Below are 9,735 nucleotides of genomic sequence, written 5' to 3' on the forward strand. Positions count from 1 at the left end.
GGTCAAGATCCTACAGGAGGAAATTGCAGAACTCATCGATTCCATGCCAGAATGAGTCAAAGCACTGAAAAATGCTAGTGGCAAATCAACTAAGTACTGATGCACATTTGTAAACATTTTTGTCAAGCTGATAATGTGAGATAAATGACTATTGAAAAAAATCATGGTGCCTATTTACTTTCGAGACGTCTCTGTACTTTGTTTTTTTTTTCATCTTTTGCTGTTTGCTTAGTATATGCTGCGTGTAGTGAGAAAATAGTGAAATATGATAAATTCACATTAAACTGTTAACTGAAGTTTTTAGAAATGGCTAATGAAATTGAGCATAAATCAAGAAATATTTTTAATATGTTTCAGTTTTATCCCATGAATATAGTATTTTCATATTTGTGTTCAGTCTTTTATATATTAAATCTATGTGAGAACAGATTAATAAGATAAACTTGTATAAATTTGTTTTGCACTTCTTTATTTACTTTTCTCTCTAATTTGTGTTTCACATAATAAACTCTCTCATTTTCTTTCAGGCCCTTGAAGATGTTAATCTTAAACATCGGCCATTACTGAAGGATATACTAGTGGTTGTAGACAAGTTTTTTACAGTAATCTTTTTTCTAGAAATGATTTTGAAATGGTTAGCCTTCGGATTTAAACAGTATTTTACAAATGCATGGTGCTGGCTGGATTTTGTCATTGTCATGGTAAGATGTGCATAGACTTACCATGCAGTTCATAAACTCTGTTATTAATTTAATTTTTAAACCTATTCTAAGGTTGAACTTATTCTGATTAAATATTATTATGAAAAACATTAATTAAATTTTTAACTAAAACTGAGGATTCTAAAGATAGCAATATTAGGGCTAATATATGCTGTTTGCATCTTATTTTGTTCAATGTATTTTCTCCTTCATTCATTCTTCTTAATATGAGACAGTAATGTTTTCATTGACCCATAATATATAAAGTCCTAGCTCATAAACTACTAGTTCATGTTCCTAGGAGATAATGAAAAATATAAAATTTGTTGTGTTGTAGAGTCTTATAACTTCAAAATCCTGTGCACTCAATATGTATTTAACATAATTTTCCAATTATAAATTGCACTGTGTATAAGCTGCACCTTCTACAAATCAAAATTACAAAAAAAAAACTTGTGTATAAACTGTACCCGAGTATAAACTGTTACTATAGCACAGCTGTTCGTGGAGTTGCTGGTAGGCTCAGATGAAAACATTTCACATATATTCCATGTGCTATTTCATAGTAGTTATTTCTTTCTAAGAAAAACATTATAAAATCAAAAAGTAAAAAAAGAAATATTGCTGCAAACATTGAGCTTATTCTGTTGCATAAAATGATAAAACCACATTGGGGATGGGAAGAAATTCTTGATGTTTTTATCTTTGTCAAGATCCATGATGTTCAGTAGTGATAGCACACCCTGTTAAAGGCTCTTATCACAAAGCTAGAAAGCCAGGAAAAGTTTGATAGTTATAGGACATTGCTTTCTGTGGATTATTATTTTATGTTCTTAGGTGAATTACTTACTCATATAAAATATTATTTTGTGGGTTTGGGCCAAAATGCATGATTGAAGCATAGCAATGTTCTGGGAAACTTTTCATGCAACTTAACTGAAAAGTTGTCAATAGCATAAAATTTATAGCATTTCTTCTGAAAAACAAGCTCCTGTATAAATCACGCTCGTATATAAACCACATGTTATGGTTTTACAGGAAAAAAATTATGTATAAACTTATGAACTGCAATTTATAATTGGAAAATAAGTAGTATTTTTCTTCATGAATTACTTTTGAACCTATATAAAGGTTTTCAAAGTAAATTTAAAATTTGTGTAGTGAATTTTAAAAGTATTGATCCTTTTCTTATGATTTAGCTAAATAATAACTTGAGTTTTGTTGTGGGATTTAAAGTGACCTTATTTAGCAGTCCTTGAAAATTCCACCATTATTACTCCTTGAAATTGCTCCTTATATTATATCTTTTATCCTAGATACTGTTTTCCTAGAATTTCTCCAGCTAATCCCTTTAATTTTTTTCCTTATGTACCTCTCCTGTTTCCTGTACACTGCCATTCCTTGCTGATCTTACCAGGTTTCCCTGTTTAACGTGGCTGTTGGGTTTATGGGATTTGGCAACATTCCTGCTTTTAAAACAATGCGAACTTTGCGAGCCCTCCGACCCCTTCGTGCCTTGTCTCGGATGGAGGGGATGAAAGTAAGTAGCCTAAAAATATGTCCACAAAAAATATAATCTGCTTCCTGCTTCTGTCTGTATTGTGTAATGATAAGCATGTAAAGTCTTTTTTTTTTTTCCTACTCATGAGAACTTGTATATTATAGCAGCTTCAAATGTATGTGAAGTCTGTGTAGGGTTGTGTTGAAAGTGCAGGATGTCTCTGGCTAGAAAGAAGAGCCTTGTATGATTCTGTTGTCACCAACTTGTTTGCTTCCATTTGATCTTTATTATCATTCCTCATCTTTACACTTTTTTTTTTAACCTTTAGGATGAACTGTTTTGTAGTCAAAATTTATTTCATCTATATAATCTTGGTAAAGAAAATTGATCATATCATTTATATATCTCCCATCTTTTGTTTGATATGAGCAAAAAGTGGGATAAGAACATTATGTCTTATTTTTTGGAATTCCATTCCTAAGTGCATTTAGTTAGACAGATTTTTTTTACATTGGGTTTATTAAACATGAATCTGCCAAATTATTTGTAGATACAGACCTCTTTTATCAAAAATTAATTTTTATTTCACAGTAATTTTGAATTAAAATATGTTGCTACAACCTCTAACCCGTTGTTTTATGATAGCCAAATTTATGGTCATAGTTAAAATCTATTCAAAAGCCTGATCTGTTTCACTTTTAAGCTATTTCTCTGGCGCTTCAATTTTTTTTATTGGCAGTAGTATAAGCATAGCATACAAGTAACAAACTCTGTTGATACAGCAAGCAACATGTTGGTTACAGAAGGATATGTTAGAAGGCACAAAGTAATTAAGCAAGATAAATTGGTCACAATGCCTTGTGAGTTCTAGTTGGGAGTTGAAGCTCAACTAGAAAGAACCTTTTATGGAAGTGACTTTCTAACCTGTCAGGTGTCAATCTTGTGGCAACAATGGCAGGGATAGGGAAGATCCAAGCTTTCAAGACAATGCAAACTCTTCCTTTTCTCTGACCTTTGAGAGCTCTAGCTTGCTCCCAAGAAATGAGGGTAAGTAATGTAAAGTGCACTATTAATGAGCTTATGTTCAGTATTAGTTTCATCTGTTGGGTATCCTCACTGTTTAGCAATATTTTCAACCTTAAAAACTATCTATATGTTGACTAAGTTTTCATTCATTTATATTCACCATGATCAATCAAGAGAAGAATTATTCACTATAATTTTTACTTGGAGCAATTTTAAATCTAATACAGTTGGATAAAGAATTCCAAATGATAAAAATTGTAAATATCATTAATTTTAATTGATTTAAGGATTTTCTAGAAAAAAAGATGCTTACAAAAGCTGTAAAATTAAACTTAATTTTGGTCAGCTGAAAATAAAAACCTAAATAATTTTATTTTATTGAGAGTTACAAACATGAAATATATTTCTACTTATAGTATGGTTTGTTTACAGATAAGCAAAAAGTACAAAACTCTTAACTCAGTAGTGCCAGTTTTTAGAAATTGTACTTTTATTAGTTTCCTGTAGCATTTGAAGTTTTATCGATTAAAGTTGGATTAAACAATGCAAAGTGGGAACATTTCATAAGAAAAAAAAAGAACTACCGCTATACTTACTTTTAATACTAGACATTAATGTGCAGTTTTTTTGTCCATGGACTAACATCAATGAAAAGTAGCAGTAAATGTGTAAGGTTCTTAATAGTGCTACACTAAATGAAACAAAAATATTTAACTAAATTTCTATGAAAATTTAAGTGAAAACAATCACTCCTGAGTGCATATATAATACTGTGCATCAGTTTGAGGTATCAGTATATCATACAAGCACATATGGCATTTTGTTATGCTGCATTGTTCTAGATTGGTTCATCATAAATTGCACTACCATTATATATGTTTGTATATCATAGTTTTCATTGCATATAACACATTTTATTAGATTATAACATATACATATTCTAAACAGAAAGCTTGATATCAGAGAATGATGTGTATGTAATATAGTACTGGAAGTATGTATGAAAATTCTGAAATGTACTATATCTATGAGGAAATTGTTTAATTTGAACATAGAAGTGAAATTAGGTTTACAAAGTTACAAAAAGCTGGAGGAATATTGAAGGCATATAGACATGTACCTGCATACATTAGTATTTGCTGTATGATTCCTTTGCCCTGTTTATAGCATGACATGTAGTGAACACCTTGCAATAGAGTTTACTTATGGAAGTGCATTGCACCTTCTGCAGAGGACAAACAGTTCCTTATGCACAGAGAGGTAGCCTTACGTGTGGTCTGATGTCGTTTCTCCTCTAGGCTTTGAGTTTGTAGGAGATTAAGGGTGGTCTAATGTGAATTTATACTATTTTTCCAGCACCATCCTTTGCTCAGACAGCTACCCATGAACGTTGAATGAACATTCCACTTCCTGCACCCTTTTTACAACTACTGTACCATGTTTGTAATAGTTTGAGTATTTCTCCTATGGCTTATGAATCTACACCTTTTTTTGGGGAGAAACTAGTTCATTTGATTACCTGGTCCTTCCACATTCGTCAAGGAGATTTGCAGATCAATTGAAGGAGGGTGGTGCTATACCTTGACTTTCCATTGCCTTTAGTACCCTTATGTGAACTCTCAGAGGTTAGACCCTCTACTTCCTATTTGGTCAGGTTATTGGCTTCTGCTCTCTCCATGATATCTTGGTTGGTTTTTGACTGGGATATTTTGAAGGGAGATATCTTACTGGAGGAGTTTGCCTTCCTTCATCGGCCATTGGAGACCTCAGAGAAACTCCTTTTCTCAGACAGTCTATTTTCGCAGGAATTCAAGACTCCATGGAATCTCGAGTGGATGTTGCCTGCCTGTATTCTTCACTTTCTACACTGGCTTCTCGACTGTCCCAAAGTTCTTCTACAGGACAGTTTATTACATCTCCAGTTTGAGTTTCCAGATCTCCTGCTTCCGTGCCATGATCCATTGGAACACAAAGGCGATTTCGACCTTACCAGTGTGGATCTTCCTCCAGGGCAGAGCACAGATTTTGGCATCAGTGACTACCTTATGGGGTCAGGTCCTGTGGGTTCTCGTCTCAGAGGGTTTATGTCAGTATGGGAGACATTCACCACAGATCAGTGGATCATTCAAGCTCTCAGGAGTTTTTAATCATTCAGTTCACGTCTCCTCCTATTCTGTTTCTCATACTAGTTGGCTTTCTATTCCCCAAGGACTCTCTTACTTCCAACTGTCGAGCATAAACCATCCAGGATCTTTTACACAAAGAGATCATAGAGCACATCACCTCCTCTCTCGAGGGTTTTTATTCTTGACTGGTTGTAGTACCAAAAAAGATGGGCGATTGGCAACTGGTCATTGACCTTTCTTGTCTCAACTACTTCCTCAATCCTCCTCAGTGTACCATGGAGTCCTTTCTTTCTCTTCACTGGCTCTTTTCACCCAAATTATCAATGACAAAATCTGAAGTCGCAGATGCCTACCTTCATATCCCTATCGCCAAGTCTTTAAGGCATTATCTCTATTTTGTACATGACAACCAGGTTTTCCAGTTTTGTGGGCCTACCATGACCTCACATTGGCTCCATGTGTTTTTTGCCAGATAGTAAAAACTTATCCATGTCATCTCCACTCCCTCGGAATTCACACTCACTATTATATGGATGACTGGCTTCTTCTTGCCCCTTCCCGACACTTGGCAGAATTTCACACTCAAACTCTGTTATCAGAAGCTACAAGAGCTGGGTTTCTTATCACAAAGGAGAAGTCTGTTCTTACTCCCACACAGTACCTCATCCATTTAGGGGTGTTTTTCAATTCCAGGCTAAGCCAGGCCCAACTTTTTCCTGTACACTTTCAGACCATGGAATGGGTGTTTCTTTAAATTCAGTTGTCTCCTTCTCCACCAGCATGCACAGTTCTATTTCTTTTGGAGATGTGGACATCCTTAGAATCACTCATTCCTTAAGGTCAACCCCATATGAATTCCCTTCAATGATCATTATGGGACCAGTGGAACAATGTCAGATTCCAGTTTGCTGGATCTCAGCTGGTGGTTGAACAAGGACAACACAGCAGTATCTTCATGAGTATCAACCTCTCCCCCTTCTTTCCTGGCCATCTCTCTTGCATCAGTCTTGGTCGAACATTTTTCATCCAGCAGTCGCCATTCTTTGACTTCATACCTTGCTTTTATGCAATCCATTACACTATATCAGGGATTGATGTCTTTATTAACACATTCCATTTCATTCTTCTTTGTATGTATCTCAAAAGAAATGGTTTACTTATTGTCAGTGACCTCTTGGACATGTGTTTAATCTTTCATATCCCACTGTGCCATGTCTCACAATTTTTAACATGGTTGTTGAACAAAGGTCTGTTGCCTTGTATAAGGCTATAATAATAAAGCTGCCTTATTAGCTAGTTTTCGTTTTTCTAAGAGAAGAAAGGTTTTGAGTCCCCAGTTTTGTCATTACTTTTGAAATGATTTTGGATTATTGGCCTTTCCAGGTTCTTAATTGAGATATTACAGTGGTTCTTAGTGCATTATCACGTCAACCTTTTGAACCTTTGGGGTCATGTTCACTATATCATTTTTCACTTAAAACATATTTTCTTCTGTTATTGGGTAGCAGTTATCAACATTCAGATGTGTTTATGCTTCATGTTTACAGGACACTGTACCATTCCGACTGTGTTCTGTTGGACCCAAACAGGTCTTTTTTTTGCCTAAAGTTGCAGTAGCTGGGGAAGGAGATAATGCTTTCTCTCCTATTTATCTGCCCTCCATTTCCAATTTATATGACCAATTGGATCAGAATCATCTTTTATGCCCTGTTTGGACTCTTTGATGTTATGTGGCATGCACTGCAGCATTTTGGGGCTCACGGCACTGGTTATTTATCCATTGGGATCCTTCAGTTTCATATGACTTGTCCCCTGTCACTTTGACAAGTTGGATTTGTCAATTGTTTCGGATAGCGTACTCTGGTCTTTCATTGAAGGAACGGAGACTTCTAAGGGTCTCACCTCATGAAGTATGACATATATTAATGTCCCGGACAACACAGTTGCATCGCCTGCTGGAGGAAATTGTACAAGCCGGTATCTGGAACACACCTAATGCCTTTATATCACACTATTTACAAGATTTAGCAGTCTCCTCCTCAGAATGGTTTCAGCTACCCCATGTGGCTATTCTACATGCCCATGCCTGATTGTGACAGAGGTGAGTCGCTTTATTTCTTTTGTGCTATTCTTTTCCTTTACAGGGACCTTCTCATCATTCTCATTTGGATCTCACTCAGTGGCATGTGTTGCATAGTCAGGTATGCTTTTACAAATCTGAACTAGCTAATAATGCACTAATAACTAAATTCCTGGTAGCAACAAACTCTGTTGAGATGTAGTGTTCCATAAGACCACCTTAGCACTTTCTGGGTGGTGAACAATTATTCTATATCAAATATAATATACAATACTAGACTGCAACTCATGGAATATCATGAGTAAAGCATAAAGAGACTTTATCCAACTCTTCTAACTCCTGAATTGAACAAATGAGGGTTGGTTCGCTTTTCAAAATAGGGAACATGGTTCATCTATTGCACTGTCTCTGGAGCATCGTTCCTCTGGACTCCCCAGTGGGAATCCCCCCCCCCTCTTCTAGTAGAGGAAGGAAGTCTTTACCACTCTCAGTTTCCAGTTGCTGGAGCAGTCGACAGAGGTCTGTTCCTCCTGAGTGATGTTTGTACTCTTTATTCCACTCAAGGAGAAGAGGATGAAGCTTGATACCCTCCAACCCTTAACTCAGATGTCAGGGGAAGAGCCAGTCCAGCCTGCATGGGAGCCTTCTCATAACTCTGGTTCATAGGTGACACTACTATCAAGTTGTATGAGCGTGGCCTTTTCTTTTGGTCATTTTCTTACTTTCCATGATAATGAAGAGGGTCCTCGACCCCTCGTAATTTCACACATGAAGCATCACATCTGTGAGCCATTGGTTGAATTTCGTTTGTTCCACATCCTCCTCATAATTCCAGGGCAGGAGGTTTTGCCTTGCATCCCAGGTTGAGGAGTTAGGACTTTGGTTCATAATCCCAGGCCAGATAATCTCTGTTTCTTCAGGTTAAATGAGGAGTGAATTGGGGGAAGACTTGTCCAGTTGGATGTTGCTTGCCTTCCCTTCGTAATTCTGGTGTCTCACATGTGATCTTCTATAATTTTCAGGTTGGGTGCCTGGGCCCGTAATTCCTAGTTTGGCTTGTTGCATTTTGTGCTTTTTCAGTTTGGAATGAGGGTTTGTCCACTTAGATGTTGTTAGTCTTCTCTTTATAATTATGGTGGCTCGACATGCAACATCATGTAACTTCCAGGTTGGATTTCCTTCATATCATATTCCTATTATTCAATTATATCATATTGCTGTCCCCATGCCTTAACCACTACACCTTGGATCTAGCTTTACATCCATAACCCTATAATTCCAATGACAAGACATGGAACCTCGTCTGTGTGGTTGGGGCCTGAACAAATCTCATGATAATGAATAATGTTGACTCTTTAGCTGTTGGCCTTTACCACCCATATTTAGATTTCACTTTATCTGGGCAAAGAGCATACCTGTTCAAGAAGTAGGGCTTTATTATATTAAAATTTGCACACCTGTTTTTTCTACACAGATGCTTTCTGGGTGGATCTTGCCCTTACTGGCACCTCCATCTGGTCAGTGTGGGATTCTAGCTAAAGTGAGAGTGGAGGTATGTTAATGTTTCAAAAGCTTACATTTTCCTACACCGAAAATGTATTTCTGATAATACTTATCTCCTCTCACACTATCCTGCTCTTCTTCCCGACAATAGTCAGTGTTCAGGTCTGATAATCTTGCCAGTCTCAAAGAAGGGTATAAGAAATAATATTGGGGAGCTTATTTACAGATCAGGTATAGAGGGTGCATTGATGTAGGTGGAGAGTCACACAAATAAAATCACTATGAGATATAGTAGGGTATATAGACTGGAGCAAACAAGGTAGAATTCATGGTAATTTAAAACTCAAATTGGAAATTTTTTTGTTTTGTTTTGGAAAAAATGAAAGTTAATATTGCATATTACAGCAATTTGCAATTATTTGCTTTTATGAGAAGAGTTCAGTACATTACAGAATACAGATATTGTACATTAGCTACTCAACCATCACTGGGAATTTGAAAGGATATATTTTCACTGTTGTATAATGCTAACTAATGTGTAAATTTTTTTAGATGCTGTTACAGAATGATTTTGTCATATATACATACATATATATATATATACACCTGGAAAAAAGTTAAGCACCCCCAAATATTTTTCAGGATTGCTTATTAAAAATAAGATTTAATTTTCATGATGTTGAGCAATGTTCATAATTTCAAACATAATTAAAAGGATGTGAGCGTTCAGGTGTGACATTTAAATCAGGTGCGTTTTTTTCCCCACGTGCAATTTGCTCCCTTCTTCACGTCCAATAT

At 36.0% G+C, this 9,735-nt stretch overlaps 1 pseudogene; it reads left to right on the forward strand.

The window, feature by feature from the left end:
- LOC106459830 overlaps nucleotides 1-9,735 on the forward strand; it is a 180,007-nt pseudogene that overhangs the window by 158,452 nt on the left and 11,820 nt on the right.

Source organism: Limulus polyphemus, unplaced genomic scaffold (assembly GCF_000517525.1).
Source record: "Limulus polyphemus unplaced genomic scaffold, Limulus_polyphemus-2.1.2 Scaffold666, whole genome shotgun sequence".
Classification (NCBI taxonomy): domain Eukaryota; kingdom Metazoa; phylum Arthropoda; class Merostomata; order Xiphosura; family Limulidae; genus Limulus; species Limulus polyphemus.